This window comes from Sus scrofa, chromosome 6 (genome assembly GCF_054392235.1).
Source record: "Sus scrofa isolate SSC_HxYL_T2T_F1_AM1 chromosome 6, Sscrofa_HxYL_maternal_Yorkshire_Landrace_v2.0, whole genome shotgun sequence".
In the NCBI taxonomy this organism is placed as follows: Eukaryota; Metazoa; Chordata; class Mammalia; order Artiodactyla; family Suidae; genus Sus; species Sus scrofa.
In genome coordinates, this window is record NC_139388.1 from 108124667 (window position 1) to 108147917 (window position 23251).

The following is a 23251-nucleotide window of genomic DNA, read 5'->3' on the forward strand; positions in this document are numbered from 1 at the left end:
TGAAGAGGTTTCCCTGAGCACAGCTCAGAGGTGAGTTGATAAGACTCTGGAAGCTTCAAAGGGTCTGGCTTTCCAGACCTTCTCTCTCCAAAACAAAAACAATGTAAAACTGCCTCTCTGAGGCCAAGCTAGAAGAGGTAAGGGGCTGTCAGCCTGGCAGGAAAAGCTTTTCAGGCCAGTCGGAGCTCTTCCTTCCACACCAGGATCTAAATTTAGATTCTAGATTCTCCATGCTGAGAACAGGCCGACAGATGAAGTGTCTGTTTCCGGCCTAAGTTCCACATGCCCAGTTTGAATTTCCTTTAGTATCTTATAGGATCCTTTCAAAGCCCCCCACCCTCATCCCCAGCTGCACTGGCATCCAGACTTTAGATGCACAGAGCTGTGGTTCCTGGCACAGGATCATAAGAAAATTCTAGAAATTTTAAGCAGATGTGAAATCTGGAAAGGTAGGGGGTTAGTTGACGATGATAACGTCAGATCAGAGGAGGGTTTTCTTCCCCCCTCCCCCACCCCTGGGGCAGCTGTTAAAGCTAGATTTCTGATTGTGGGCGGGGGGACCCTGGGCTTCTTTCTTATCATCTTCCTCCTTGCCACTCCTGTTTATTATACCTTTCCTTTATCTCATTCCTTCCTGCTGAAACAAAGTCTTAGCATTGTGTGTCTGTCTTGGAGCGGAGGACAGAGTGGGAGCGTGGGCCAGCTGTGCGGACAAGGTCCAGGGCTGGTTGGGGACAGCAGGCATGCCAACAATGAAACGTTCCCGAGGCCTCGTCCATGCCAGCTGCATTTTGTCTTTCTTTCCATCGTCCTTGGGACGAGCACTGCTCTCTTCTCTACCCAGAGGTTAAGGCTCACAAACCAGGCACTCCCTGAGTTCAAACGTAGGCTCTTTCCTTGTCCAAGTCTGTGAAGGGTACAGAGCAACTAACCAGCTCCAGTGGGGCTGCACAGAGGAGCTAATTAATTAATAGCAACACAGTTCTCTAAACCTGCACAGCATTTATTTCCTAAGTTCTGGGAATTATTATTTAATCATAAAAGACAGCTAGTGAAAAGCACTAAAAACAACATTCTAACAAGAAAACAATCTACAAAGCCTTACACGTTCCCCTGATTTTTCTAACATTGGAAGAAATTCATCTAATATCAGTAAGCCAGTTAGAGAATACGAAGGAAAGAGGCAAAAAAAAAAGAAAAAGACATATTTCCTGTCATCAAGAAATTGAATTTGTTTAGAAGAGCTGGCATGGAAGAAATTTGTCTGATGTCAGCAAGCTGGTTAGAGAAATATGAAGGACAGAGAAGAAGAAAAATATCTTTGTGTCGCTAAGAAAATGAATTTATTTAGAAGGGCTTGCAGTGAGAAGGAAGATGGGGACAGCGAGAGAAGGTAAAGCTGGATGCAGCTTGGGGGATCCTCAGGTGGAGCCAACACCCCAGACCCAGGAGGAAGAGGATAGATGGCAGAGCCTTTAGGAGAAGTGTTACAAGGGAGCTGGCCTCCTCTGCTAACGCAGTTTCTAAGAACAGTCTGGGGTAGTGCAGACATTCCATTCAAATCAGTGGTTATTCTGGGGGTGGGGGGGGGAAGACAGTAGCTGCTGGAACAAGTAAACGGGAAGCCCAAGAAAGTTAAGTTTCACACATAGAAAGTTCTCCAGGCTGGTCTCCATGTCACATTTGTCCAGCATCTCAGTGCATTGCCGTGGCCTTTCAACAGGCTTGGGGCACCACCCTTCTGAGAAGAGTTAAAATCTTCACCTCTCCCACCTCGTAGCTTCTAAAATTGGTGCTATTGTTGACCTTTTCTGTTTGTTTATAATGTAAAGTACATGCTGATGAAATCTAAGCTTTGCAAGGGAGCTGGAACATCTCAAGACGCTAATAAGTCCCTTTCATGGAGAATTCACAGAACACATTTTCTCTAAGCTGCCCAGTTATGGAAGGTGATGGGTATTCCAACAAGGTAATAATTTTTGAAAAGATTCCATCTCCGAGGTGACATTGAGTGACCCCAATGATAGAAAGCTCTGTCTACCCACTAAGGCAGCAGTCCCAACTATATGATCCTGGAATGAGTGTCCCCAGCATGATGAGCTCTGCCCACTGGAAGGACTCGTGCAGAAACAGGACATCTTGCCCCAGGGGACTTTCTGCCCTAGAAGCAGCTGGGACACGTGGGCTTCCTAGGGTGCTGGTTTTACAATCCTGGCAGCACAAAGCCAGGGAAAATAAGTCTATCTTAAAATGGCTTTGTTCTCAGAACTAGGAATTATAACTGCTGATTAAGAGACTGCAAACTCAATGGCCTGATTTGGAGGTAGCTATATTGCGAATGACTTCTTTGAAGAGTTTTCATGCTTCCTTTTGCTCTTCGGGTCTGTTTACATAATTTTTGTTCCTCATCATCGAGAAAGATTTATTACAAAACAGGCTGTACAACACACTGTGGGAAACAAGCTGTTCCTTGCAGCTTGTTAGGGAAGTGGTAAGATATATTAAGTATGTCTTATGAGTGTTGAAGGTAAGGTTAACAAAGCCTGTAGGGATGGAGTTCCCTGATGGCCTAGTGGTTAAGAACCTGGTGTTGTCACTGCTATGGCTTTGCATTGCTATTGTGGCACAGATTCAATCACTGGCCGAGGAATTTCTGTATGCTGCAGGTGTGGACAAAAAAAATTTTTTTTTAATTTTAAGAATTAAAAAAATAGAGACATTTTTATATATTAATGCATTTTCATTTGTCCTTCCTTAACTTTTCTTATGAAATCAAGATGCACGCAAACACCTACATACCCATCACCCGAGCTAGGAAATGGCAAATCACCCCACTTCTTTACCCCACATTTGTTGACATATTCTCCTTTAGTGTCTCCTAAAACTTTCATATCACATATGATCCAATCTTAGTTGCCACTGATTGGAAGAAAAATCATGATCTCAGAAATGATAAAATGTGAAAATCAAAGTGTATGCTTGAAATGATGACAGCAGGGCAATTTTGTTTTTCTTATGTAGGTCTTTAACCCAACTAAAACTGATTTGGTGATATGGTATCGAATCAGATAGATGGGTAGAGTGGGGTCCAAATTTACTTTTGGCTGGATGGATAATCAGCTGCCTCCTCATCATTTATTGAAAAGTTCACCCTTCAGCCTGTGATCTGGACCACTGTCCCTACCCCACATTGAGGAGCATCCATGTATATGAACAATACATTGAGTGTCTGTATATGCCAAGGGTGTTTCTGGACTCTCGTTTTTGTTTGATCGGTCTGTATTTCTATCCCTATATCTACCCCATCCTTACTGATTATTACAGTTTTGGTACATAGGAGGGTACTTCCTCTCTCTACCTTCTTCTTCAAGAGTCTCTTAGTGGCTCAGCAGGTTAAGGATCCAGTATTGTTACTGATGCTGCTTGGGTCACTGCTTTGGCATGAATTCAACTCTTGGCCTGGAACTTCTATACTGCAGGCACAGCCAAAATAAAGACTCTCAAAGAATAGACCTCTGGGAGTTCCCGTCGTGGCTCAGTGGTTAACAAATCCAACTAGGAACCATGAGGTTTCGGGTTCGAGCCCTGGACTTGCTCAGTGGGTTAAGGATCTGGCATTGCCGTGAGCTGTGGTGTAGGTCGCAGATGCAGCTGGGATCCCGTGTTGCTGTGGCTCTGGCGCAGGCCGGCAGCTACAGCTCCAATTGGACCCCTAGCCTGGGAACCTCCATATGCCCCGGGAGCAGCCCTAGAAAAGGCAAAAAGACAAAAAAAAAAAAAAAAAAAGACCTCTGTTGGGATTTCACATGGAAATGCATTGAAGCTACAGATCAATTTGTGGAGAATTAATATTTCTATGAGATTGGGTCTTTTTTATCCATAAATATATTTCTCTAATTAGGTCATCTTCATACCCTTTCTATGAAGTTTTATAATTGTCCTTGTAAAAGTCTTGCATATATTTTGTTAGATTCATTCCTAAGTATCTTTTTTTCTTTTTAAATGGCTGCACTCATGGCATGTGGAAGTTCCTGGGCCAGGGATTGAATCTGGGTCACAGCTGAGGCAACACCAGATCCTTTATAACCCATTGTGCAGGGCCAGGCATCGAACCCACTGTAGTTCAGATTCTTAACCCAGTGGACCACAGGGGTAACTCCTATGTTTCCCATTTTCAAGGGAACGGTTGCGTGTGATGTTTGCTGTAGGGTTTTGTAAATATCTTTTTCACATTGGTAAACCTAGTCATGCTTGTGTTTTCAATTAGTGTTTATAATTTTTTTTTTTTTGTCTTTTTTTTTTGCCATTTCTTGGGCCGCTTCCGCGGCATATGGAGGTTCCCAGGCTAGGGGTCGAATCGGAGCTGTAGCTGCCAGCCTATGCCAGAGCCACAGCAACACAGGATCCGAGCCACGTCTGCAAATTACACCACAGCTCACGGCAACGCCGGATCGTTAACCCACTGAGCAAGGGCAGGGATCGAACCTGCAACCTCATGGTTCCTAGTTGGATTTGTTAACCACTGCGCCACAACGGGAACTCCTATAATTATTGATTCAATTTCTTTGATAGATATAGACCTATTTGGATAGTCTGTTTTTTTCTTGTGTGACTTTTACCAAATCGTATCTTTCAAGAATTGGTCTACTTCATCTAGGACATAACATTTGTGTTCTCTCTTGTAAATATCTTTTATCAAGGAAAATATTCCTAGTTTCCTTTGAATTTCATCTGGGTGGATATTGAATTTTATCAAAGGCTTTGTCTGCATCTAATGAGACCATCATATATTTTTCTCCTTTATTCTTTTAATGTGGTGAATTACATTAATTGGTTTTCTCATTTGAAACTAACCTTGTGTAAATGTGGTTATGATTATCAGCTTTCTGGATTCAAACTGCTGAAATTTTTGCCTATGACTTTTGTGTCTGTATTTATGTGTGACATTGACATGAAATTTTTGTTTTTCCACACTCTCCTTGTCAGATTTTGGTATGTGGTTATGCCAGGTTCATAACATTTTTTGAGGAATAATCCCTCTTTTTCCATACTCTAGAATAGCTTGTGGGAGGCTGGGATTATTTATTCCTTGAATGTTTGTATTCCTTGAATGTAGAAGTCACTGGAAACCCTGGTTCAGCCTGGATTTTTCTTTGTAGAAAATGTTTAACAAGTTATTGAATGGTTGTGAGTCTATTCTGGTTTTCTAATTCAGTTTATTAATGTATTTCTTGGAATTTTCCCACTTCATCTGTGTTTTCAAATTAATTGTCATAAAAATGTTCACAAACTTATCCTTGTAATTTCAGCATCATGTGTAATTGTGGCTTTTTGTTTATTCCTTACATTATTTGTACCGTTTTTTCACTAGAGGTTTGTAAAATGTATTCACCTTTCACAAATCCAATGTTTGGCCTACATGGTCCTTAATGCTGTGTGTTTGTTTTCAATTTTATTATTTTTCTTACTTTCTCTTTCTTTTTTCTTCACTTTTATTGAACTTTAGTTTGTTGTTCTTTTTCTAACTTCTTTGCTCTTTATATTTCAAACTATTTTCTTTTCTTTTTTTTTTTTTTTTTTGTCTTTTTGTTGTTGTTGTTGTTGTTGTTATTGTTGTTGTTGCTATTTCTTGGGCCGCTCCCGCGGCATATGGAGGTTCCCAGGCTAGGGGTTGAATCAGAGCTGTAGCCACCGGCCTACGCCAGAGCCACAGCAACTCGGGATCCGAGCCGCATCTGCAACCTACACCACAGCTCACGGCAACGCCAGATCGTTAACCCACTGAGCAAGGGCAGGGACCGAACCCGCAACCTCATGGTTCCTAGTCGGATTCGTTAACCACTGCGAAACGACGGGAACTCCTCAAACTATTTTCTAACATAAGCTTGTAGGTCTGTAAATTTCCCTGAAGTACTTGTTTAGCTTTCTCAAGTTTCCACGTGTAATAGCAAATATTTGATACACGGCATTTAAATATTGTCACATTTCCATAAGGATTTGTTCTATGACCCCAAAGTTTTCAAATGAATGGGTTTTTCTAGTTTTCTTTTTTTTAAATTGATTCTTGACTTAACTGCTTTGTGGTCAAGAGAATAATAGTCTACACGATACAAAATTTTCAAAATTTGTTGAGACTTGCTTTATGGATCAATCTATGATCAACTTTAGTGTTTTCTTAGTCTATCATTTTGCCTTTAGGGTCCTACCTTTACTGGTCTCCCATTAAACTCCCCACTTCGAGCAGACCCTACATTTTTACTTCTGCCCCCAAGACTCCTGAGCTGCCAAAACGAATATTCAGATTAACCAGCTTCAGTAAATACCTTTAGGCAAAAGCTGACTTTGGCTCTCTTACCTCTCTAGGTTCTGGCCTTTACTCTATCCCAGGATTATTTCTTAACTTCTTGCCAGTTTTTGGATGCCTTCCTGAACATATTTTTTAATATTTTACCCAGTATTTTTTGTTGCTGTTTTTGGCGGAAGAGTTAGTCCGGACACCCAGCCAAGCGTATAACTAGAAATGGAAATCTTCTTTTATTTTTTCATCAAATATTTATTGGACACCTACTGTGTGTGGAGTAAGTGCTGTTAATTGTGATCTGTACAAGGTGAACTAGTAGCAGGAGAAAAGATGTTGACTGGGGTAGGACAGTAGAGGCAACTAATGGAAGGTGGTGGGAAGGTGGTTAAAAATACAGTTTGGGGAGTAAAGCAAGGCTGGGGATGTAGCCCAGGATCCCAGTTTACTAGCTGTGAGGCCTGAGGCAACTCATTCAACCTCTCTGTGCCACAGTTCTATCATCAATAAATTGGTATTAACAACAGCAGCACCTGATAGGTTTGTAGTTAGAATTACTAGAAAGCTGAGCAGAGAGTTCCGTCATGGCTCAGCAGTGAACAAACCCGACTAGTATCCATGAGGATGCATGTTAGATCCCTGGCCTTGCTCAGTGGGTTAAGGATCTGGCTTTGCCGTGAGCTGTGGTGTAGGTCACAGACGCAGCTGGGATCCCGCATGGCTATGGCTGTGGCGTAGGCCGGTGGCTATAGCTTCGATTTGACGCCTAGCCTGGGAACCTCCACATGCCTTGGGTGAGGCCCTAGAAAAGGCAAAAAGACAAAAAAAAAAAAAAAAAAAAAAAAAAAAAAGAAGAAAATAAAGAAAAGAAAAGCTGAGCAGGCAATGATGGCTTAGAAAATGCTAACTAGGCTTTGTTCTCACAGGAGAGATGCTCAAACTGGGAACAAAAGAAGTAGTTTCTCAAGGCTTAATCTCCTGCCCTGGAAGCTGCCAGAGGGAGCGCACAGGACCACCTCCCGTCCAACTCCAGGCGGGGAGACTGATTTCTTACTGTAGGGGAAATCTTCTCTTTGAGATTCCAAGAGATCCCTTCTCACTGGTTCTCTCCCAGCTGACCTAGATCGCTTCCTCAATGAGTTGAGTGCTGGAAATGAAAGAGAGAAAACAAGGGGTTTGCAGGCAACTTCTGCTTTCTGGATGTTCCTTGAGACAAACAGAATGCCTGGGTGCATCCTTATAAGGTGGGGGAGGGGGAGTGGCATAGAGAAAACTAGAAGTTGATGTTTTGGAGAGCAGAATGGAGAGGAAAACAGCACCCTGGATGCCATGCTGGGGAACTTAGGCTTTTTTCCTCTAGACAGTGGGTTGCCAGTAACTGGTGCCGTGGTCAGGGCAGGAGGAACAGAGAGCCAGGAGACCTGATGGACACAGGAGGGAAGTGGAAGGAAAGGAGATTCCCTTCTGGGTTTCTGGCAAGATCACCCCCTGAATGATGATGCAATTAGCCTAGATTCAGGAGCAGCAGGTTGGAAGAAACTAACATGATGGACCTGAATTTGATGTCACTGTCACTGAGGGCCCCGCTGGTGGGGGTGTCTGAAGCCTCTGAACACAGGCAGTGTCCCTCAGAGGATTCTGGCTGATGCGAGCAGGAGGGAGTTTCAAGAAGGAAGTGGTTGTCCATAGTGTCTTAGTCTAGAGATTATGAGAAGGCCTGAGAATGGTCCACTGAACTTGGCCACCAAAGGTTTGTTGGTGACTCAAGCCTGAAGAACCGTGGGGTGGAGGAGGGGCAGGGGCAGGACTGTGAAGAAATGAGAAAAAGCAGAGACTCTTCTTTCCAGGTAGCTTGGCTGTGGAGCAAACCTGGGAGATGAACTGAAGGCTTGGGGAGGAGAAGTCTGCTTCTTTCCGCTTCCCCTTCACCCTGTGCCCCCTCCTGTCAATCCCAGAAGCCTGAGCCTGTGAAACCGAAGGAGTGGATCCAGGACAGGTGGGGGAAGAGCTTCCTTTCTCCCGCATTCCAGTGATTAGGTGGCAGTCTGGGAACACCCCACCCCCCACCCCGCGCCCCCGCCCCGCCCCCCGCATGCACTTCTTAGGTGTGGCGGTGGGCGGGGTGGGGGGGGATACAACATCGTGCAACAATTATTTCATGAGTGTCTGTTTTGCTTAGATGAGGGGTAAAGTAGTAGACGCCAGAGAATGAGGAAATGGCGGCAACGTGAACCAATCATTCAGATGAAAGATCACATCTAAGGTGATTCAGAGGAAGGGAGGAATGCCTAGGGCTTCCTGAATGATGAAAGGAAGGAAGGAAGCTTGGTAGACTGTTCCCTCCCCGGGGCAGGAAATAGTGAAAATAGCCTAAAAGAGACAGGAAAAAAACTAAGGGGTGGAGGGATGGGGAGAGGACAGAAAGAAAAGCAAGCAGTAACAGCACCTCCAGGTCCCAGACACTAAGCGAAATTAGGCACTTGACAGGTAATCGTGTGCAATCTTCAGGACAATCTCAGGAGAAAGGCATTACTGTTTCTATTCTATTGATGCAGAAACTGAGGGTCTGGCTATTTTTCTCGTCTTAGTTCCACTTCTCTATAGCAGAGTAAAATGCTCTGAACTATGGAGGGGAAAATCCAGTCCTCTAAATTTTTTTTTTTTTTTGTAGCTTTTTTTTTTTTAGGGCCCCACCTGTGTCACATGGAAGTTTCCAGGCTAGGGGGCAAATCGGAAGCTGCAGCAGCAGGCCTATACCATAGCCACAGCAATACCAGTTCCGACCCATTTCTGCAACCTTCATGGATCCTTAACCCACTGAGCGAGGCCAGGAATTGAACCCCCATCTTCATGGATACTAGTTTGGTTCTTAAACCACTGAGCCACAGCAGGAACTCCCAGTCCTTAAATTTTTTTATTTCATTTGTGAGGCCAATTGAAAAACACAGGCAAGGAAAAAAATCCTAGTGTCCTTCGGCCAATGAAATTATCTTTTATGTCTCTGTGGGGCCTCGGTTAAGGATGAGGCAAAGCTTGGCTGAGTGCTAGAGAAAGGCAGAAGTAACTGGCATGAGGAAGTGGTTGCCTGGGTTCCTTCTGCAGAACCAGCCCAGCGGACCCCTGCGACAGGGCGTTGCTTCCCCGGCCCCAGCACAGCCCCGGCACACCACACTCCGTCTGTGGGAAGAAACTATGCTGTGACTGGGCTCGTCACACAGGAGCTTTACATCAATGCCTATTTTTCAACATCCTCAAAGCTGTATTAGTTATCATTTACAGAACGCTTATTGAGAAATTAATGACATTGGGACGGAACACATGTATTTCCATTCATAGCTTTCAATAATGGCATAGGCAGCAAAAAGATACAAACCGGTGTCCAACAATATACAGCATGAATAATCCATTTCTTGAAAAAGTATATTTTTAAAAGGGGATGTGCAATAGGATTGGGGGGAGGAGGGGAGTAAAAAAAGCAAGATGTGTTACTGGTGATCAAAAGTGGATTATAAAGCATTCAAGACCGTTACCTATTTTGCACTGTAATATTTATTCTTTTTCAGCAGTTGGGCGCTAAGTTCCACGTGACGCGCCATGGGTTGCCATGGGGACCAGAGAAACTTTATTTTAGAAAAGTAACGTTCGGGCTGCCCCTAGCACGCGAAGGGCCAGGCCCCAGCGGCAGCGCGGGAGACCGGCAGCGCGTCGGCGCGCGGGGCTGCATCTGGCGGGAGCGAGGAAGCCCTGGCGCCTCCTGCACGGCCGGGAGGGGGCGGCGGAGCGCGGCGTCACGTGGCGGGGCGGGGCCTGCGCGCCGCCCGTCTGCCCGCCCGCCGCCGCTTGGCCACTGCCGCCGCCGCCGCCGCGTCCCATTCATGAGGGCCGCCCGGCTCTGCTGCGGCCCAGGCGGCTCCCGAGGCAGCGGCGGCGGCGGGTGCCTGGGCCTCCAACGCGCCCCCGGCCGGCCCCGCCCCCTCGGCCACTCGAGAGCTCGCCCACCCGGGCCGGTCCTCGTCGTTGCCTTCGTCCGACTGCCGCCTGCCCTCGGTTGCCCGCGGGCGCCGGCGCGGGCCGGGAGCCGAGCCGCCGCAGGTAAGCGGGCGCGGGACCGGGGTCCTCGGCGGCGGGCGCCGCGTCTGCACGCTCGAGCAGCTGGGTCTCCAGCTCGGCGCGGGCCGCCCGGGGGAGGCCGAGCCCCCAGCCCGTGCCGCGCCGCGCCGCCGGCGTCAGGGAGACCGAGGGGATCGCAGGGCGGGCTGGGGGGGGTCGGGGCGGGCAGGGAGCCTGGGGGAAATTCGGTGCCCCCGCCGCGCGCCAGCCGAGGGTCACTTCGGACCCCCCCCACCCGGCGTCTGTGGCGCGGAGGTTGGCGCTGCGGCCCAAGACGCTCGGCCTGGCGGGTCCCGGCACGGAAAGCGCCTCGGGAGGCCGCGTCTCCATCCCGCCCCCGGGCCTCGGGGAGGGGGTCCGGCACGTGATCCGCACCGAGGTGGGGGCCGTCAAGTTGCTGTTATTTGTCGGCGGCCGTTCGTTCGGCGGCGTCTCCGCCTGCGGGCTGTAGACCGGATCCTGAGTGTGAGTTGTTTCTCCTCTCAAACCCCCTCCCCTCCGCACGTCTTAGTTTGTAGCGAACGTGTTAAGGTCCATTTGCTGTGAGGGCTTCTTTCTCAACTTCTGACCCGCTGGTCGTGGTATTTTTCCCCCTCGCCCGCACAGATTGAGACTGTTCTCATTGGAAACTGGGGGTGTCGTTTTGATGGCATAATTAATGAAAAACAGGACCAGAAAGATCACCCTTTCAGAAAGTGCTAGAACTCCGAGTATTTGTAAATGTTAAGAATTACTTAAAGCTCCACGCTATTTTAAAATGCACATTTGGGGGATTATTTTTTTCAAACCTTCCCTGCCCACCCCCGCCCCCCACCAGTGAACAAGTGTCTCCTGAATTGGTGTCCAGCCAGGCCCTGTTGGAGCTCTTTGTCCGGTAGAGAGGCTTAGTGTTAGTTACTTGGCCAGGCTAGTTCATAATGCTTTGACCTTAGAAAGTCACGTTTTGAAATGTATTTTGAAGTATTTGCAAGTTATTTAGTGGCCCATAATGGCTTATATGTTGATAGTCTGATACTGATTGTTCTCAGCTGTATTAAGTGCAGCAGATGAAGCTGAGATGGGAGCCGCAGGGGATGGATTCCTGTGATGGGGCCCTCCCTTAGTGCAGCCAGCATCCTCTCTGAATGAAGGGCAGTCAACCTCAGGCCATACTGGGCCAGAGTATAAAAAGCAGGCCCAAGGCCATGTGTGGAAGAATATCTGACAAGAGTGCATGGCCACTTTCCTCCAGTGAAAGGTGCAGTTGGTTGCAATGTTTCAGGCTGAAGTATCTCCAGGCCCCAGTGTTGGTGATGGCATTAGAATCCTGGAAGTGAGAAGGTGGCTTCTGTTTTAATGTTTGAGGGCGTAGTTGCAACAGCAAAGCTTTTATGTTTTAGAGGAACTGGAAATGGGGGCATTTGAAAGCCACTGTTAAGGAGCAAATAATAGGGTCAGCTGGGGCTCTGTGTCCTTTATTGCTGCATTCTTGTAGCGGTAAAGGTACTCATCACCCTGTGTTGTAGTGTAGTTGCAGTTGCAGACGACTGCACTGTGTCCTGCTCTGGGCTGAGTCCTTGAAGGCCAGCCTGGCAGCTGCCAGTACCCAACACAGAGCCAGCTTTGAGAAGATCCTCCACAGAGGTCTGTAGAAGGAAAGTAGGAAGCAGCAGGCATGGTGTCCCTCAGAGTGACCTGCGAGCCAGTGGTACTTCCTGAATGAGTTCACTCGATTCCCAGGGATTGTGAGCTTCCGAAGGCTAATCCTGCCAGTGCCACTCGCTGGACGTGGTTAAGAAGGTTCAGCTAAGCTGACGAGCATTACAGTGAACATTTTGCACTGTTTAGTTTAAATATTAATAACTTAGTTTAAATATAGCTTGGTTCTCTGTGTCAACAGCCATTTCCTCTGGGAGTGCTTCTTTGTGGACGTGTTTCCTTGTATGTAACAGCGCAATGACAAGCTGGACTCTGTCTTGTTAGGAGGTAGATTCCTCTGCCTCCCATGGGTGCTTAGCAACCTGTCAGCAAGTTTTTAAGTCTGACTTAAGTCTGCCCGGCTTTGATTTAAAGCCTTTCCTTTTTGATCGGGCCCCTATGGCTGGGTGGGTATGTGTGTGCACATTGAGCTGCCCATCCATTGCTAGGCAGGAGTTCGGGACCTTTCTTTTGAAAGCCTGTTAGGGGTTTTTTTTTTTATTCCCTTCATTTATAGTAAGTTGTTTTACTTCTGGCTAAGCCCCAGAGTCCTCTGGACCTATCATTGGCCATCTTTATGATGAAACACCTCACAGGTTGGTGTGCAGAACCATCAGTTGGCAGAATCCTGTATAAATTATGTCTCATTGGGAGTTCCCTTTGTGGCTCTGCGGGTTAAGAGTCTGACTGGTATCCATGATGATGCAGGTTCAGTCTCTGGTCTCGCTCAGTGGGTTAAGGATCCAGTGTTGCTGTCCCAAGAACCAGCTTGGATCCTGTGTTGCCCTGGCCATGGTGTAGGCCAGTGGCTGCAGCTCGTCTTCAACCCCTAGCCTGAGAACTTCCATATGCTGCAGGTGCGGCTGTAAAAAGGAAAAATAAACCAAAAAAAAATAAAATAAAATAAAACAGTTAAATTATGTCTCATTAAGCCTTTGAGGATAGTTATTGCATGCTGGAGCAGCAAGCTTTATGCCTCTGTCTTGGTAATAAGGCATTTGAATAAGAAGCTGTCTGGGTGGCTTTGTTGGCTATTAAGTGCTCCACCTTCCTTGTTCATTCTTTAGGAACACACTATTATCACTCAACACTTTAGGTATATAGGGTCCTGTAGTCTTGAGGATAAAAGAGGAGAGACAGTCGCTCACTCCTGAGGTCCAGATGAAGCCGTAGATGTCTTAGCGGTAAGTGGCAGCTAGTGTGGTGGGGCTGCTGCTCTGCTCCCCTCAGCCATCCCCGCTGACAACAGGAAGCTTGGCCCAGGTGCTCTCTCCTTGCTCTGGAACTCTGGGACTGAGGATTCTGCTCTAAATTTCCGTTCTATTAAGAGGGAAGAGAAGGAAAAGAAACTATTAGGAGATACAGTGCTACACTGCAAGACATCAAGTCCCTTAGTGTGGCTTTGGGATTGGAGTGATGATAAGTTATAAATTTTTTTCTTATTTCTCTGACTATAGAATCTTTTTCCTCTAAAGTCTTTGAATGCTAAGTTTCAGTGGTCTTGTTTGTTGATTAGACTGGTGTTAAAATTGTTATAAAGAAATGAGGAAGGAGCCAGAATTCACTTGTAAAGCCTGACACCCTGGCTCCAGCATGAGGGCCTTTTCCTGCCTTCATAGCTCATCTGTACATGGAGGGTGTGGCCTAGAGGCAAGGAGTTTATGTGATTGTTAGGAGTGGGACTTTTTTCTTTTGTCTTTTTTTTTTCCTTGCCTTTTCTAGGGCTGCTTCCGAGGCATATGGAGGTTCCCAGACTAGGGGTCTAATCGGAGCCGTAGCCGCCAGCCTACACCAGAGCCACAGTAACGCTGGATCCGAGCCACGTCTGCAACCTACACCACAGCTCACGGCAACGCCAGATCCTTAATCCACTGAGCAAGGCCAGGGATCGAACCCGAAACCTCATGGTTCCTAGTTGGATTCGTTAACCACTGCACCACAACGGGAACTCTAGGAGTGGGACCTTTTAAAACTGTTGCTTTTTTTTTTTTTTTTAATTATTTAGGTCAAATAAATAATTTGATAAACTACTTACATGTATATAGGTGGGGGCTGGAAGGTGATCTTTTAAAAATCCACTGGGAATGTGCTGCCTTTTTTTTTTTTTTTTTTTCCTTTTCCTTTTTAGGGCTGCACCCACGGCATATGGAGGTTCCCAGGCTAAGGGTCTATTTGGAGTTGTAGCTTCAGAGGTACGCCACAGTCACAGCAATGGTAGATCTGAGCCATGTCTGCAACCTACGCTATGGCTCACGGCAATGCTGGATCATTAACCCACTGAGTGAGGCCAGGGACCGAACCTCGAGAACCCATGGTTCCTAGTCAGATTCATTTCTGCTGCGCCATGACAGAAACTCCACGTGCTGCCTATTTTTGTTATCTTTGAATCTAGAACTTTGTTATGTACTTTTTTTGTTTGTTTGTTCTGCTTTCTAATTTTTTGGCTGCCCTGTGGCATATGGAGTTCCTGGGTCAGGGATTGTATCCGAGCCACAGTTGTGACCTACGCCGAAGCTGTGACAATGCCCTTAACCCACTATGCTAGGCCAGGGATGGAGCCTGTGTCCCAGGGCTGCAGAGATGCTGCTAATTCCATTGTACCACAGCAGGAACTCCTATGTGGTATTTTTTAATTTTTCTTTTTTAAATTTTTAATTAATTTTTTATTATGCAGTGTGTATGTGTTTCAGCAGTGTCGTATTTTCAACATGAAGCATCCAAATTAGGCTTTTCTACTTTGGAAGAAAGACATTGTCTCACAGAAAAGCACTCTGTGTAATGTCTAGGTAGCTGGAGGATAGCCTTTATCTGACATTTTGGCATATTTGAACAGTTTAGAAACTCTTTACTTCTATAGATTTATGAACAGTAACTTGAGTCTGTTTCCTTTATTTAATTTCATATCCTCACTTACTTTTTGTGCCAGTTGTCTTCATTTCGTTGTTTAGTAATATGTGAGTTTGTCTGAACTACTTCAGCTTATTTTTTTCAACCAAGCAGAGTATACATGAAGTTCAAAGTGGTTTATAAATTCTGAGTTGTTTTCAATTTCTAGCATCTTTTTTATCTTTTCCCATTTAAGAATCTACAGTGATCTGTTCTTGCCTTTTTTTGGCAGATCTGAATTTCTCATCTCAGCTCTTTCAGTTCAGTTTTCTCCCAACCATCTTCATCTGCTCCAAACCTTTAATCATCAAGACTCACTTCCCTTGATTAAAGTCAGTTGCAGGAGGCATGCCTCTTACAGGTTTTGGTATTGTTACCATTTTGCTTATTCTGTGCTAATTTTTGGTTGCTCTCAGGTCATCTCTGGCCTTCTTCTAGCTGTTAACTGTAGGAAATGATTGTCTGCTTAGTTTTCAGACACTCCCTGTGGCCACTTTGCCTCCTTCCCTGTCTGTAAAGGTTGAACTGAGGGGAGGCGTAGGGGAGAAATGGAGAGTTGGGTGGAATAAGCAACCAGCCTCAAAGGCTTGTCAGGTTGCAGCAGAGAAAGGACAGTATGAAGAGGAGAGGAAAGACCGTTTAAACATGGGCACCATTGGGTTATGGTCGTGGGGATGGGCTGGGGAGGTTTAAAAGTAGTGTGAAGGGGAAAGGAGAAGGGACAGACCTCCATAGGTTGGTGTGCAGAAGCAATCGGTGAGCTGGAGTGGCTGGAGACCTGTTCGCTGCAGGGCACTGGCACCTTTGAAGGTCTGTTGCACTCTCTCATTGTTTTGATTTTAACTTTTTGGTTACTTGTTAATTTACTTTTTAGATATTTTAAGCAATGTGGTGGGGAGTATAAAGGAACATGGATTTGAAAAGTTTAAGAAACATTATTAAAGACATGTTAATATCTCAAAGAGAAGAGCTACCAGTATCTAGGTTTAAACTAGCTTTGATGGTTATATTTAATTATAAACATTGAACAGAAGCTGAGAACAGGTAAAGCTAAAGATAGGCATATGGTACTAAGTAATCTCTTTGGTGACTGGTTGAATTTCTGCATTTACTTATTTCTGGGCTATAATGGAAGGGATAACATGGTGGGGTTTTTTTGGGGTGGGGCAGCATCTGCAGCATGTGGAAGTTCCCAGGCCAGGGATTGAACCCTCGCTATGACAGTGAACCAAGCTAGTCCAGTGACAACACTGGATCCTTAACCTGTGCACAAGGGAACTCCTGTCCCATGTATTTTTAATTCTGTAGTAAGATGTTTCCTTTTTTTATAGAAGTATCATAATTATAAACAAAAAAATTAATTGGTTAATCTGAAATTGAAATCTATCTAAAGGACTTTTTTCAGAGTTCCCGTGTGGCACAGTGGTTAACAAATCTGACTAGAAACCATGAGGTTGCAGGTTCGATCCCTGGCCTTGTTCAGTGGGTTAAGGATCTGGTGTTGCCATGAGCTGTGGTGTAGGTCGCAGACGTGGTTGGGATCCCACATTGCTGTGGCTCTGGTGTAGACCAGTGGCTACAGCTGTGATTAGACCCCTAGCCTGGGAACCTCCACATGCCATGGGAGTGGCCCTAGAAAAGACCCCTCCCCCCAAAAAAAAAGACTTTTTTCTACCTCTGAGTAAACTCTTTTCAGTTCATTATGATGTGATGTATTTTTGCTCCTGGCAAGATGCTGGTCGTGGTGTCTTCTTATTCATTCTGAAAGAGGGGTCTGGACTGTGACTAGCTTTTGAAAGATATAAACTCTTTAATATGAAGTCACTTTTAATTTTATTGTATTTTGTATCATTACTACCTATGAGACAGCAAAACCATCAGACAGTTCCTGTGAATGAAGAGCTCTGAATCGGTGCTTCCTGGTAGGGTATGGTGCTTCCCACAGCTGAGTCGTCAACCTGTGGTCCTTGTAATAAAGTGATGTCTGTCTTCTGAACCAATATAAGTCAGGGGATGTTTGGGCTTACCGAAGACCCCTAGGGAGTATACTTTTGTTTGTTTTAGGATTCTATGTGAATATACTTTTTACTTCTTTAGGATTCTACTAGTGATTTTTTTTTTCTTTGTGAAACATTCCAAAGCATCTGCCCACATATTTCTTTAACATCCCTTAACATATTTGGGGTGAATTTCACATACCTTAGTAACCATAGCATCTCTTTACATATGAACTACACAGTTCAAATGGGACTTACTCAGGGAAGCATCACTTAAGAGTAAGCTCTTATAATTTAAAATGTGTATTAAATGCTTTTTGAGAAATAACTCATCTTTTGTTGTAGGGTTTTCTAATTGGCTTAACCAGTTCAAAACAGTTGACTAAGTAACATTATTTTAAAATTTGGAATTTGCTGGGCTTTAATATCTGTCTACTGAGACTCTTTGCCAAATGGTGTTGATGTCTACTTTTTAGAAACAAACTGTTCCTAGGAGGTGTTTAGAGTTGGTAAAGGTTGTCATTATTATTGCCGTTACATGATTGAACACCTTCTTGGGGCAAGCCGTTGTGCTTTACATAAATTATCTCTAGTCACAACTGCCCTGCAAGGTGGAGATAATCCCTTTTTCTGGGTGAAGGCGGTGAGGCTGAAAGAGGTTTGCCAAAGGCACGCAGCTGTGTGGTAGCCATGTTGCTGCCCAAGGGCTGTGAGGGTCTCCTGCATCTGCTTGACATGCCTGAATCCATTTTAGGGTTTTGTTTTAACCTTATTAGGTAGGACTGGAGGACTTACTGTCAGCAGCTATAAACTGCTAATAGAAGGACAGCACTTGCCGTGTTGGAGCCTTGGTTCTCTGAATCATTTATATGTGCACAATCCGCTGGGAGAAGATTGCAGTGCCTTGGCTACCCTGCTGGGTGCCACGATGGCACAAGGTGGACGATGTGAAGCCCATGTCCCCTGCCTGGCTCTCCATGCTATGAGCGCATTGCTGGACTGAGTCGGGACGGGGCGTCTCACCTGTGGCCCCTCAGGTCTGGCTGAATACTGCTCTCAACTGAGCCGGAGAGGAAGGTGCTACTGCTGAGGGTTGGAGGGAGAACCCAGCTCAGCTGGGCTTCTTGAGACTCGGGGTCAGTATCCAGCATGATCCCATCTTCAGGGCCTTCCCTGGCCCTTAGCCTCTTCCAGACTTGAGCACCCGGCCCCCAGGTCACCTGGCACTGGCCTGAGGTCCATCGAACTCCGTACAGGAAGCTTGACCCACATGCCACTGAAAGTGTTGGCGCTGCCCGGTGTCTGAGTATGGGTGCGAACTTGTGCTTTCTTCAGTAGAGCATTTGACTCACCTGCCAGCAATGTCTGTGGAAGGATTCTCTCTAAAGGAGTTTTACTTACTGTGAATAAATTAATGATTTGGCATTTATCAGCTCTTCAATACAGGGGAACATCTCATTAAACAGAAATAGACGCATAGACCTTCAGGAATTTTTCAAGTTCTTGAATACGCTTCTGGTATTTAGCTTACTGTAATATGGAGATAACAGTACTTCTGATGGGCTAATTCTGTGTATTAAGCCAGAGCCACAAGCCACCCGGAGAACCAGAGGCAGGTGGCAGGCGGGAGACCTAACCAGTGATGTCAATGTCTATAAGCACAGGGCAAAGGGCAAAAAAGGTGAGTGGAACATCCCCCTTGCCCTGAGGTGTATCTGACAGGCTTTTAGGGGAGTTAAGTAAGTCTGCTTGTGTAGAAAGCTGGAGTAGGCAGGGATTGAAAGGGGGTCAGAGGAAGTATCTTGGAGAGAGCCTCTCTGCTCACTCGTCTTTAGCATGAAAGTATGATGTTTAGTTGAAAGATGTTTCTGCCCAAAAATAGGACTGCTTCCTGTGCTTAGAATTTCTTCCTTGACCCAGAACTTTTGTCTTTATCATGTCAAAATAGGAAATGGACTTTTGTAAATCAGCGATTTTGTATGTCTTATGCACAACATGTGTTTACAGATTTAAGTCTTGTGACTTTTGCCATTATTTTATCTCTGGCTATATGAATTTTACCGTCCCCGCCTGTGGGTAGAGCTTTATCCGTGTATCTAGAAAGCGGAGCTGTCTTCTATACCTAGTGTATATAGTGCAGATGAATGCTTAACTAGGAGAATAAAGTCTGCTGCTGACTAGTTCATAAAGTCTCTAAGTAATTAACATTTTTCTCCAAGGCTCTAATCATTTCATTAAAATTTCCTTAGATTATAAAACTACATGAAATTTTATTCCCTAGGAGTTGAAAAATACTAATATACCCTGTATTGATTGTTTTGAGAGCTGATTTTTTTTTTTTTTTTAATGTTCTGAATATCCTTTTAAATACTGGCTAAATCTTTTGCTGGTATTCTTGCCATAGAATGGAAAAGGGCTTTTGTGTTAGGACATTTCCCTGCCCCAAGTCAGTTAACTAGATAATTTAATGGGAACTTCGCTGTATTTAAATTTCCTAGTTTGTTTGTTTGGTCTTGTTAATGAGACATACCTAAGTGGATCACAGGTGCTAAGGTTGAGAGTAGGAAAAAGAGCTTTTCCTAATTAAAAGCAGAACAAAACAAATCCCACAGTTGTTCATATTTGCTTGGTGTTTGTTTTTTTTTTCTCTAGTAGTTTTCATTCCTCTGAATAGGATTCTTTTTTATAAGGCTGCATCACATAAGAGTTCTCTTCATATTAAATTTTTTAAGTATTTTTTTTATAAAGTTTAAAAATTCGAAGAGTACTATGAGGTGTATAGTGAAAAACACCGTCTCTTCCTCCCTGCTGATCACTGCTCCCTAGAAGCAGCTCCTTTCAACTCTTTGCGCCTGTTTCTCGCGGGACTTGGTTCCACGTCCACAGGCCTGCGCTGCGGGAGTGTGGGCTGGGATTTTAGGTGTTCCCTGTGGATTTCCTGGCACACCATGAGGGTTCATCTCACACAGGTGTCCTTGCCTCCCAGTAGAATCGTATCCTAATTTATTTTCAGAATGTTCAGTGTTGATGTTTTTGTGACTAAATATTGTTCAGAACGAAGATTTTATTCTTCGCCAATTCAGATCTTTGTTTTCTCTGGAGTTAATTGTTCTTTTGGCCTGTGTTTCTTGGTACCAGTCCCATGTGCAGCCCCCGACTGGCACCTGGGCCCCGGCCTCCGACAGGGCTCCCCAGCCCCCACACCCGACCCCGCTGACCTCTCCGCAGCTTCTCTCCTCCCAGCGGCTTCCTCATCTTGGTGGGCACGTCCTGCACTTTTCAAGGACAGGTTCACAGAGGGTCACTTCTGTGAGATTGTGGGGTCTGGATGTCTGCTCTAGCCTCCTACTTGGTTGTAGGCTGGCTGTAGAATGCTAGAGAGGAAGTAATTTTTCCCTTAGTGTTGTGAATTGTTACTTTTGAGAAATCACTTTTCTTGAGAAGCCGCAAGCTTTTAAATTCCTGTTTCTGTCCCTCTCCGTCTTCCCTTCTCCCAGGTGCTTTCAGTACTTTTACTTTCTCTCCTTAAAGCCCCTCAACCTCTGGATGAGGTGATTGTCTGTTACCTGCAGCTTTGGTCACCTGACAGCCTGGGTCAGGGAGTCACGGGTTCCCTTGGCATGAACCCGCAGCCTGGCCTTGTCCTGCCTGCTCGTGCTTGGCTGGTGGGTCGGTGTGTCTGGGGGTCTGTAGATCTGTGCGTCGGGCACATCTCAAGCCAGTGAGGCCTCAGGGGCAGAGGCCTGGGGAAGAGTCACTGCAGCCAGGTGCCCCCTGCTTGGTGTGGCCTTGCCCTTTGCCCCCAAAGAAATGACAGGGCTTTCTGGCACAGCCGCCGTGGCTGCAGCACAGCATGAGGATGCTTCTGTTCTTTGTGCTGGGCATCCAGTGGGAACTTTCATTTTGGAAAATCATGTCTTTGGGAAATTTTCACCTGGTTGTTGATGTTTTTGGCGTTATCTCCACCAGTGAGGGCTTGGAGTACTTGTAACTTTCTAGGCCTCTTTTTTTTCCTCCATCCATGTTTCATCTTTCAAAAACTTGGACTTTTTTCATTGTCTCTAGCCATTCTCTTTGTACCTGCTAGTTATTCCTTTTTTATTTCTTTTGTGTTAGTGGGTGGGTTCGTTTGTGAAGGCTGCGGTAACAACACACCACAAACTGGTGGAATAAACCAAAGGTTCTGGAGGCTGGAAGTCTGAGATCCAGGTGTCGACAAGGCTGCTTCTTTGAGGGCTGCCTCCCCGGTAGCTGGCAGTCCTCAGCATTTCTTGGCTTGTAGGTGCAGCACTTTGATCTCTACCTTGCATTCACATGGCACTCTGTGTGCCTGCACATGTGTCTGTCTTGGTCCAGGTTTCCCCTTTTTATGAGGAAGCTGGTCATACTGGTTTAGGGCCCACCCTAATGACCTCATTTTAGCTCAGTTACCTCTGTAAAGATCCTTTTTCCAAATAAGGTTATGTTCTGAGGTATTGAGGGTTTAAACCTCAACTTTTCATTTGGGGGCACAGTTCAAGAGTGAATTTCAAGAGGGAATAGTGTGTAACACCCTCTCTGTTCACAGAATGTCTAGTTATTGTAACATTTTACAAGATGCTTTTAGGCACATCTGTCTTCACTGAAGATCAGAAAGCTACTCTCAGGATGCAATTTTAGATTACAACTGGAGATTTTTGTTCAGGCTGTGAGACTGCTAAAATTTCCACTGGTTTCCTGAATATTTTATTATTTAGTGTCTGAGTCACCTCATTTTGTACTGTTGCTTTCTTTCTGAAACAGTTTGAAGGTGGGCAGAATGCCTAAAGAGCAAACAGTCTCGTGAAGAAGTAAACCCTTAGGCTGACCAGCAGAGCCACATGAACATCCTGGAGTTTTGGTTTTTTAAAATTCCGTCATATATTTTCTTGTTTGGGGCTCCCCAATCTTTTAACCTAAAGTAGCCCCCTCCTGCCTTTCCTCCGTTACCCTCTTAAATTTCCTTCATCAGTAATTTTTGTTTGTGGTCTCCCTCCCTCCCTCCTGAGGGTTGGCTTCTAAGTGCTGGGGGCAGGTACCAGCCAAGTTCACTGCCCGATTCCAGCTCAGAGCAGTGCTTGGCACATCACAGTGGCTGCAGCTTTTAAACACATTGACGTATGAAATGGTTTATTTTCCAACATTGCAGATGTGGCTTTACAGCCTCGCTGTTGTTCATATCAATGTAGCTTGGTGAGCAGGCGCTGGTGGAGCCTTACCTGGTGTTTGTTTTGCTTAGCTATGTAAAACCAGGGCCCAGCCCAGCACAGAATGTCCTCCCAGAGCCTGGAAAGGGATGTCCCCCTCCTCCAATTTCTGCTGGGGCCCTAGTAGGTGCCAAGCTAAGTAAGGCAGGACATGAAATTCAGGCTGTGTTTTAACTGGCGTGGGTTGGAGGGAGCTCCTCCCATCTTCCCAGGACCCTCTGCAAGTGCCAATCTGGGGTGCCTGGAGCTGGGCTCTCTGCACAAGGGTCCACGTTCCTGTGCCCTGGCCCATCTTTTAAGCTGAGACAGGAAAAAGTGGTGAGCTTGTGCTGCCTGATCTAAAAGCCTTCCCTCCAAGAAATGGGGGCTGCATTCCTGAGAGTTAACTGCAACTGCTTAGAGCTGTGAAAAACTGTTCTGGGAGCTGGGGAATTCTGTCACCTATGGCCAGGAGTTAAGTAAGCTGATGGACAAGTGCCTGTTTCCTTCTTGTGTAGCTGGTAGTGAGGGAAGACCCTGCTCTTTGCCTATGGGAGTCAATGCCAGGAGATTGAGGCCACAAATGAGGTTGGTAGAATTGATGCAGCAGGGGTCACCTTTAACTAGATCTGTGGCACAGTAACTCTTGATTTCCTCGTGGCTCCCTGGAGGGTCTGGCACCATCACTTGGCATCCTCATGGTGACCCCCAAAGTGGTTGCTGTAGCTTTGACCTCACTAATTCCTTTGGATTTCAATTTGGTGTATCAATTGTAGATTTTTGGCTTGCAGTTATTCTGAAGTTTTGATATAAGAGTCTATATGTATGTGAGAGTGTTTTAAGTTGTTGTTCTCTTAATTGCAAGTTCATTTCCAGTGTCCTGCATTTGTACCCACCTCTTCTCATGATTTCTGATTTTGGTGGTATAATTGTGCATGGATGATTTCATGTCTTTACTGTATATATACCTTTACTGGTGAGCCTTGTCATTTGTGGAATTTTTGTTTCCTGTTGCTGTCTTTTCTGCCTAGAGAAGTTCCTTTAGTATTTGTTGTAAGGCTGGTTTAGTGTTGCTGAAT

The 23251-nt window shown here is 45.5% G+C and overlaps 1 protein-coding gene across 13 annotated transcripts in view; it reads left to right on the forward strand.

Annotated features, from left to right (window-relative positions):
• LPIN2 (lipin 2) overlaps nucleotides 1-23251 on the forward strand; it is a 102425-nt gene that overhangs the window by 3890 nt on the left and 75284 nt on the right. For 2 of the 13 annotated variants that reach the window (XM_084958099.1, XM_084958089.1), the window contains exon 1: nucleotides 10805-10873. The exons of 7 other annotated variants lie outside the window; for them this stretch is intronic. The gene's annotated coding sequence lies outside the window, so the exon portion shown is untranslated. Of the gene's footprint in view, nucleotides 1-8145; nucleotides 8295-10118; nucleotides 10391-10804; nucleotides 10874-17651; nucleotides 18650-23251 lie in introns of those variants that run through there. 4 more of the 13 variants (XM_084958094.1, XM_021093239.2, XM_084958095.1 and 1 more) reach the window with 4 other exon arrangements.